Below are 9,757 nucleotides of genomic sequence, written 5' to 3'. Positions count from 1 at the left end.
GCAAATAACTGGACACTGTCTTACACTAATACACTGTACAGCAGGTAATGTGTTGTACTGCTGAATGTAAATGTGTCAAATCTGCACGTGACTTACCTATAAATATATTCTTGCGGTATGAAATTGCACATTGTAATTTATATTAACAGAGCACACTAATCAAATAATTTGTATAAATTATATATATTAGATGCTTGAGTATGGTTTTTAAATTCTCCCCTAGGGACCTTCTTTCTTCCTGTTGTGTTGTACATAAAACTCAAATGCTTACATTTGTGTACTGTCAGAAAGCACAACACAGAAGAGTCTGAATGAAATCTTATGCTTCCGCATTCATACATTAATGTATATAGTTGATTGGAATGAGAGCAATTGACATTTTATTAATATTGGTGTTTTCTAGAGGCCTTCTTAAGTTCTGTCTGCATATTAGCTTACTTTTAATGTGTAATTCTAAGAGAGAGATAATTTGATGCCTGTAAAAACAATTCTGCTTGTTTTTGCATATTTCACAGACATTCACTTGCATTACAGGTTGAAGCGATTTTATTCATATGTATATTTGTACCAATAAAAATGATTTTACAACTGAAATATCAGTCTCTGTTTTTAGGTATAAAGCTATTTTATTTATCATATTTCGGTTCATATGTTTGAATGATGTTAGTGTGTCATTATAGACAGGCTTACAATTTTAAAAAAATGCTTTAAAATGTCCATAGTAACAGATATCTTCCTGTTGAGGATGGACATGAAATGCTTCATAGTTTTCTTTATAAAACTGTTTGAGGACACATACATTGATGGCTTTGCTCATGACCTTCAGGTAAATCATCTTTCACACAGGCAAATAGCCACCAGTTACATCGAGTTTGTGTACTCTGAACTGCATTACAAGCAGAGGGCCTGAATTCTACAAAGAATTAAGCATGTGAGCAACTTTACTCACATGAGTAATTCCACTGACTTCCCTGTGGCTGCTTCAATGAGTAAAGTCACTCACCTGTGTGTTTGTAAGATCGGGCCCATATTTTGTATTTCCAGGGGGTCTGATTCTCCATGGCCCTGGATTAGTGTGCAGGTGCTGGGTGATGTTTGTGGCCTGTGGTACACAGGAGGTCAGACTGGTTGATCAAGTGGTCCCTTCTGACCTTCAATTTCTATGACTCTATAACAGGATAGGCAAACTTTTTGGCCTGAGGGCCACGTCTGAGTTTGGAAATTGTATGGGTGGCCAGGAATGCACACAAAATTGGGGTTGGGTGCAGGAGCGGCTGAGGGCTCTGGCTGGAGGTGCAGGCTCTGAGGTGGGGCCAGAAATGAGGAGTTCAGGGTGCAGGAGGGGGATCAGGGCTGGGGGTTGGGGCACGGGGGGCGGTGAGGGCTCCAATTGGGGGTGCAGGCTCTGGGGTGGGGCTGGGGATGAGGGGTTTGGGCTGCAGGAGGGTGCACCGGGCTGGGACTGAGAGGTTCGGAGGGCAGGAGGGGGATCAGGGCTGGGGCATGGGAGGGGGTCAGGGGTGCAGGATCCGGGTGGCGCTTACCTCAAGCAGCTCCCGGAAGCAGCAGCATGTCCCCCCTCCAGCTCCTACATGGAGGCGCGACCAGGTGGCTCTGCACTGCCCTATCCGCAGGCGCCGCGCCTGCAGCTCTCATTGGCCGCAGTTCCTGGCTAATGGGAGCTGCAGGGGCAGCGTGTGGAGCCCCCTGGCTTCCCCTAAATGTAGGAGCTAGAGGGGGGACATGCTGCTGCTACCGGGAGCCGGGGCACATGCACGCGGAGTGGCCCCTGACCCCACTCCTGGCTGGAGCGCAGCAGCAGGAGCTTGAGGGCCGGATTAAATCGGCTGGAGGGCCAGATGTGCCCCGCGGGCCATAGTTTGCCCACCCCTGCTCTATGATGTGCCCTAGGTTGCACAATAGGTTAGTGGCAGACCCAGAATTAGAACTCAAGTTTCCTGACTCCAAGTCCAGTACCCTATCCACTAGGCCACACTGCCTCTCAACTATTAAAAAGTGTGCAGAGGTCCTAATAAGAATCATGCTGGATGCTGTATAGACACCTATTAAAAGAAAGTTCTGGTCCTGAAGAGTTTACAATCTAACCCAATATGCAACATAAAGATGTAATAAATAGCTGGAGGGGAGATTGACCATAGATGAGGGTCACAGTGATTGGAGCATGTGGTTGCAACGTGACTGTGTGCATTTCAAGGCAAAAGAATTTTTTAAACTATAATTCAGAAATAATGAAGAGCTGGTGATTTATTGTGAAAATATAATAGAAGTACAAGTGGGTCTTCAAGAGGGCAGAGGCTCTACAGAGGGATTTTGGGAGGGTGTTCTCTGCATAAGTGGGGACATGGAAGAAAGGGAGAAGGTGTGAGTGGAAACAGGTAGGTGATGGATGCTGGAATCTGGCGGAGTAGAAAAGGGGAGAGGGTGACATGCTAGGATAGAGGCAGACAAGTAGGGAACGGGTAAGTTGTGAAAGGCTTTAAAGATAAGCCCAAGAAGCTCATCTTTGATGTGGTAGAGAAGGAGGGAGCCAGTGGATAGAATTAGTAGGGGTGATCTTAGCATTTATGATTTGAGTAGACCTGTCAAAGTGGATGGACTGAGCCCAATTACGGATCCCTCCCCAAAATCCATTCTTTAAAGGCTCTATAAAAAAGTCAACAAAAACATATTGTCAATGCTAGCAAAAGCTGCTGATTGGTCTAACCATCAGCAATGACACCATTCATGTGTCCATCACTAGACGGAGATCACAGATAACAAGAACATCTCCCTATCTGAAAACAGAGAGGGATCAAACATACTTATCAGATCAAGATGTGACTTGAATTGCTTCAACACCATTTTCTCAATGATCTGCCCCCCAAAACAGTAGGTTAGAGGTTAGATGATAAATTGTTAGTGTTTTAAAACATTCCCATATGTAGGATGGGATCTCGGTGGTGAATATCTGCTTTCTAAAAGGAGAACTGCGACCATTTGGAAATCCTATTTTTAGGCTGGTTGACCCACAAAACCACTATCCCAGAATGAACCAGAGATTAATTTGGCCCATTAGACATAAATCTTCTACTTTGCCTGAGTGCCCCTTTCACATCACAAGCCCTTGCTGTCACTGAGAGCTGTTTTATTTCTCCATTAATTGAATAATGCTGATGAGATTATCCAATTTTTGTTTCCTGTTACATGCACAGTACCTACTGAATAGAATTTTGCAAGAAAACATTACAAAAGTTCTGCTAGACTGGGAATGTTTTTCAGATGAGGCATAAAAGTGTGGTCCTGACCAGTTCTGGTCATTAAAACTTCCATAATATTTTTCACATGACCAGAAGTGTTAACCCTGGGATACCATAGTCCGGCATTGGTAATTACACTCTGCCTATCTAAAATGTATCCTGTGCTTTTAAATAGCGAAGCTGTTCTTCCCTTCTCCTAAAGGAAAAACTTGTGGCACAGATTGTTACTGACAAATACAGCCCAGGTGAGTAGTGACCAGAAGTTGTCACCAGCTAACAGTGGTTCAGTGGCCAATAACTTGAGAGGTCACAAACCACCAATGCAACAGGCTAATTACACTCTTGCTAGCAGTCTCAATAGACTGGCCAAAGATTGAATGGGCATGAAGACCAAAGAACCCATCTTGTCCCTGGTGAGTGAACCCCTGTTGTTCAGGGGTGAGGCAGGGCGGGAAAACTTGCACTGCCATTGCCATTATGTGGCTGGACAGAAGACTTCAGTCTCTCATGCTTATATACGGTGTTGGATTGACAGTCCTTTACACCCCACAGAAAACAGCTGTATTTCAGTGATATGGTAATTGAATGCTCCCTATGAAGAGTCTGCTAAATTATTTGGGTTTCTTCTGGATGAAAATTTCTGTACAAATTGGATAATAGCTCTTTCTCTTTGCTTAGAATGTAAATATTGTCAAAAACAATGCCCTTGACTATTTACTTCATGCAGTTGTTCTTCAGTCGTAATACCATTTTAAATTGTACCATTTATATGAAAAAAAGAAATCGCAAACTTCTGGGCTGAGATTAAGTACAACAGAGCCCGGGAGGTACAGTATGGCTATGTCTGAATAAAAGCAACCTAAGCCCAGTTAAATGCCCAAATGGTGTTGCCAGTGGGTTTGCAGGATGACAAATTTGTAGGCCACAATACTTGGATAATTGCTTATAATACCTTCACCTGTGTGTGTGTGTGTGTGTGTATCCATTAACACCCACTAACTTTGCTTTTATGGTCACTTCAGCATTTTAACCCATATTTCAGTAGATGAAAAGTCCTCCTCTCCTTTTTATGATTTTCCTCATCTCACCTCTTATTATTGGAAACCCCATCTTTCTGCATCCCTGTGCTTCTTTTCCCCCTTACTCTTTTCTCTCTCTCTCCATCTCATTGCCACCTCCTGCCCTTCTCACTAGTCGCAATACGTCTGAACCTCCAGAAGAAACACCTAACCTGTAGCTAACTTCCCACAGTGAATTACCGGAGAGGGGATGCAGTAAGTTATTTCTAGCCAAGAAGTATAAGCTCATCAAAGCAGCCAGGCATTCCTGCCCCTAAGGCCATTTATGCATTGTTACTTAAGTAGGCACTGTTAGATACTGGCAGGTTAAAACACTGTGCTCGCTGCTGGTAGGAATCTTCTTTTCCTCTAGTAAAATCTTTAACTCCTTCAGTGCACTCTCCAGCCAAGGATGGGGTATAGTTAGGCCTGACAAAATTCATTTTTTATTTTTTAAACATTTTTATGGATAATATTTTTAAGCAATTTTTTATTTCCATGTATTAAGTGTTCATAGTTGTGCAAAGCTCTAGGTTGTATGCTTTTTTCATTTTTTACTGATTGTACATTTTCAGTGTTCTGGAAAATGATGGGGGTCGGACAATTATTTAATGACAGATGTTGTGATTCAAAACGTTAAAGCTTTCCAACTATTAAAACCCAAAACTGTCAATATCACATGTCAAAGAGTACATGGTAAATATCCTTAAATCAAACTCTAGCAAGTTCTCAAGCATTTTTCTTACTTTGTGTATCTGTACATTCTTATTATTATAGAGGGAAATGATTTTATCGTATACTCACAAACCAATGAAAAAACATTTGCTGACAAATCTGATCCTTCCAAACCTATTTGTAGTGTAGCACTCTTCTGAGCAGGTCAGTTTTGTTGATGGCTTTGGCTGTGCAATACGTGGCAACCCTCTCTCCTCCTTATGAGAACAAGAAACCAGCAGTTGCTGAATGCATTCTCCTGCATGATAGTGCAGAGAATATCCTGTGGTCTCCAGGCCAGCTTACAGTGCAGAAGTTTGGCAAATTTTCACATGGCTTCCTGCATATGAGAACAGAGCAGAAACAGGATTGAGCAGGGAGTGTAGATGTATACATCTGCAGCTGGCAAACTCATCATTGGTAGTTTGTTATAGGCAGTGGTTGAAAGGCTGACCCAGATCTGGAAAAGAATGGCACCAGAACCTAACCTTAGCTGGTCTGGTAAAATACTTGAAGGCTAACTTTTTGGCTTGCAGTTCCTCCTGCAGCTAGAGTGATGTTATAACAAGGTGAAAATCAGGTGGTTTGTGTCAGAGAGCATGCTTAGGGTTATTTTGTGCAGTATTCAAAGGTTTATTGTCAGCACTCTTCTGCAGATGTTAAAGATCATGTTGAGGGGGGGCGGGGATAGCTCAGTGGTTTGAGCATTGGCCTGTTAAACCCAGGGTTGTGAGTTCAATCCTTGAGAGGGCCACTTAGGGATCTGGGGCAAAAATCAGTACTTGGTCCTGCTAGTGAAGGCAGGGGGCTGGACTCAATGACCTTTCAAGGTCCCTTCCAGTTCTAGAAGATAGGATATCTCCATTAATTTAAAGTAGTTTCTGTGGAGTCTTAACCTGCAGGGACTTCAGTGAGGAGTTCTGTTTAGTTTTTTGGCCTTCCATGCCCCATCCTGCACAGAGTCACTTGCAGGTTTAAACTAGTGTGAACGGTGGATTGTCTATAACATAAAGTCTTTAAATCATGATTTGAGGACTTCAGTAACTCTGCCAGAGGTTAAGGGTCTGTTACAGGAGTGGGTGGGTGAGGTTCTGTGGCCTGCAATGTGCAGGAGGTCAGACTAGATGATCACGATGGTCCTTTCTGGCCTTAGAGTCTATGAGATCCTGGATCCTAATATTATGCTCAGGCCACCATTGCTTCTATAGGGTTTAGGAAGAAGGTGAGTGCTAAATGTTTTATTACTACACTGCGTCTCTCAGATGTATTGTGTCGCTGTCGGGTAGCATAACCCACTGGTGAGTGTGTGAGATGGGTCTCCCTCTGAGCCTGATCAGCAGAACATGAGAATTTACCACTCCAACTGGAAAGCTGTGGCCCTTGAGCAGCGCCGGCTCCAGGCACCAGCCTGGCAAGCAGGTGCTTGGGGCGGCACGTCCAGCTATTCAGTGGCAATTCGGCGGACGGTCCCTCACTCCCGCTCAGAGCGAAGGACCTCCCGCCAAATTGCCGCCGCAGATCGCGATCGTGGCTTTTTTTTTTTTTTTTTTTTGGCTGCTTGGGGCGGCCAAAACCCTGGAGCCGGCCCTGCCCTTGAGCTCAAGTTTTTAGCTTTGGAGGTCCCCAGTTCAAACCCCATGTGTTTGGCTGAGATGGAGACTGTCACAGCAGCATTTGAACATACATCTCTTAGAACTCTGTTCTTCAAGGAATCTTCCTTAGCTTGTTTTCACCAACAATCTTTCCAGCCACTTAATAACTTGAACTATTTTCCTCTATATTGTCTTCTGCCTCTTTCTTAGTAAGCTCTTTGGAGCAGGGAATGTGTCTTACTCTGTTTGTAAAGAGCATGTACAATTACACTGCTGTATGCATATATTTTAATAAAAATAATAGAAATGGAGGTGGAGCCTGAGTTTGCTCTCTCTCTCTTTGTTCTTCCTTCCTTTCTTACCCAACCCAAATCAGATTCCTCATCTGGGACCTTGTTATTGGACTCATGGTTTCTACTTTCTGCCTGCCCATATTCTGCTAGTCCTGCTTGCTGTAGCAGCAGCTCAAGAGAGAGCTGGATGGGAAACAGTTATCCTGTCCCATGAGAATTTGAGATTTCAAAAAAATTTCCCATCCTGAATTGAGACAAAAAGTCAAAATCTCAAATTTTGACAAACCAAAAAGTGAAGGGGGGGAAAGGGGGAGGAGGAGTCAATCAAAAGATTTCATTCCTATAATTAAAAAAAAAATGTTTTGCCTCCTTTTTTACATTTTTAACCAGTAAATGAACTTAAAATTGGAAATGAAAAGTTGTTTACCTTGGAAAACAGAAGTTTTTTTCGTTTTGAAAATATCAGAATATGATGTGTTGTCAATTTTGCAACTTTTTCCAATTTTTTTCTGAAACAGGAAATTTGTGAAAACAGACCCTTTCCCGTGAACAATATCAGTTTTAATTAATCAGCATTTTCTGATGAAAATACATTTTGTCAAAAAATTCCCACCCAGCTCTACTCCAGAGAGACTTTTTCCATTTAATGATAGCAGAGTATTTGAGAATCATGAGAATGGTGGTTCATGGCTTCACTGAGATTGATGGCTTATGAAAGAAGACTGGCTCACACTATGTAACTGCAGTGGTTAGAGACATCTGGTGGGCATGAGCCTAGCCACTCTCAGTATTATCTTCATTGACTTATTGGGGTTGCATGAGGGAAAAGTTGGGCCCTTATCTATATATTCATATTGTGCTTTTTGAAATGCACAGCAAAGTAAGCAGGTGGCATGGAATATTTTTCTATAAAGGATATAAACACTCATACTTCCGGGCATAGGTCAGTCAATTTATGGCAGTTCAGAAATAGCTACTACCATGGACAGAGGTTAGTGTAAAATTGCCAATTCTGGGGTTTCTTCACTTTCCCCTGAATAGCTGGTGCTGTCATTTATCACAAGATACTGGTCTGAGCAACACCTATGTGCCTACCTCTTCAGTCATATATAGATTAATTAACATGATGGTCCTTTTCCCAAGCCTTAGATTTTGCTTCAGCGGTTTCCTGGAGAACTCTGACACCCCACATAAACTATGAAGCTGACTTATTCTCAGTAGAGAGAGGCTGATCAATGGGACAAATGAATGGGAGGCTTCTTCCATTTCAGAAATCCCTGCACTGTAGAAAAGGCAAAGAAATGTGGGCTTGGGGGAATGTTATATTTCTTTTGTCACTAAAGGAGTCTACATGGGGATCTCTTCTCAATCCCAGTGTTTCAGGCACTGGCTTCTCTTCATCCACATCCATCCACAAAGGTCCCTTCTTCCACAAAGTAATCAAATGCTGACCATCACCACCCATAATATTAAAGCAAAGGGAGAGACAAAATTGGGGGAGGGTGGGAAATCCACCTTCATCTGAGTCTCCCTGTGCTTTGTGTTTTCTGTCAGTCTCAATGTAAAATTCCAACAGCCAGAGAGCATGTTGTTTTCTGTGTCCAGTGCTTAATAATAGAGGAAGGATGGTCTGAGGGTTAAAACACTGGCCTGGACTCATGTGAGCTGTCCTGCTGTGCCACAGAATGTGACCTTGGGCAAGTCACTTAATCTAACTGTGCCTCAGTTCCCCAGCTGTAAAATGTCCCGTCTTTGATCTGTCTTGTCTAAATTGTAAGTGTTCCTAGGCAGGGACTCTCCATTTGGATGTACAACACCTAGCACTGTAGGGCTCTAGCAGGTGCCGACTTCGACCCCTCCCCACTCCACCCCTTCCTCCAAGCCCCCCTGCCCCACCTATTCCCGCCCCTGCTCTGCCCTAGCCCTGCCCCCACTCCACCCCTTCCCCCAAGACTTCACCCTGCCTCTTCCTGCCCCTGCTCCACCCCTGGCCGTGCCCCCACTCTACCCCTGCCCCATCTCTTCCCACCCCATCCCCCAAGCGTGCCCCGTACCCGTGCCTCCCCCTCCCTCCCAGCATCTCCTGCATGCCATGGGACAGCTGTTCTGCAGCATGCAGGAGGCACTGGGAGGGAGGGGGAGGAGTTGATCAGCAGGACTGTCAGTGAACAGGGGGCTCTGGGGGGAGGGTGGGAGCTTAGCTGCCAGTGGGTGCTAAGCACCCACTAATTTTTTTCTGTGCGCGCTCCAGGAACAACCATCAATTTTCACCAAAGGGCTGTGCCACCAATACCATCCCCCTACATTTCCAACAGGGGGAAGACAACTCCAGGTCACCTCTTACGGGAACTAAGGAAAGATGCACCTTTTAGGCAAGGTAGCAGGACCTGAGCTCCTTCTACTCTTGTGTCTCATTCCATATCCTACAGCAAAGAGAGTCAGATGTGCCAGCAAATACAAGAACTGTATTCCAACATGAAAGGAATTTTTGTCAATAAAGTAACAGAGGGGTCAACTTTGACATCTCTACATCAAATATCCTGGGGACCTTATTATGAGTGTATGCATTTGATAAACCCAACTAAGACAGTAAAGATTAGGCACTCCAGTCTTCCCTTTCTCCTTAGCAGAGATGATATTACCTAAATGATAGTGTAGAGTTTTACTCCTATCTGATGAACCCTAACACCTGACCCCAGCCACTAAATCTTTATAGTCTTTTTTTTTTTTCCCCCTTGGCAAGTTGAGTTGAAGAGGATAAAAGCTGCATGGGAGAATGATCATTTTAATTAGATTGATACTGCCCAGGAAAGGACTGCTGCCTAGCCAAATCCAATTTGCTT

Source organism: Emys orbicularis, chromosome 2 (genome assembly GCF_028017835.1).
Source record: "Emys orbicularis isolate rEmyOrb1 chromosome 2, rEmyOrb1.hap1, whole genome shotgun sequence".
Taxonomy (NCBI): Eukaryota; Metazoa; Chordata; order Testudines; family Emydidae; genus Emys; species Emys orbicularis.
Note: the sequence above shows the minus strand (reverse complement) of the source record.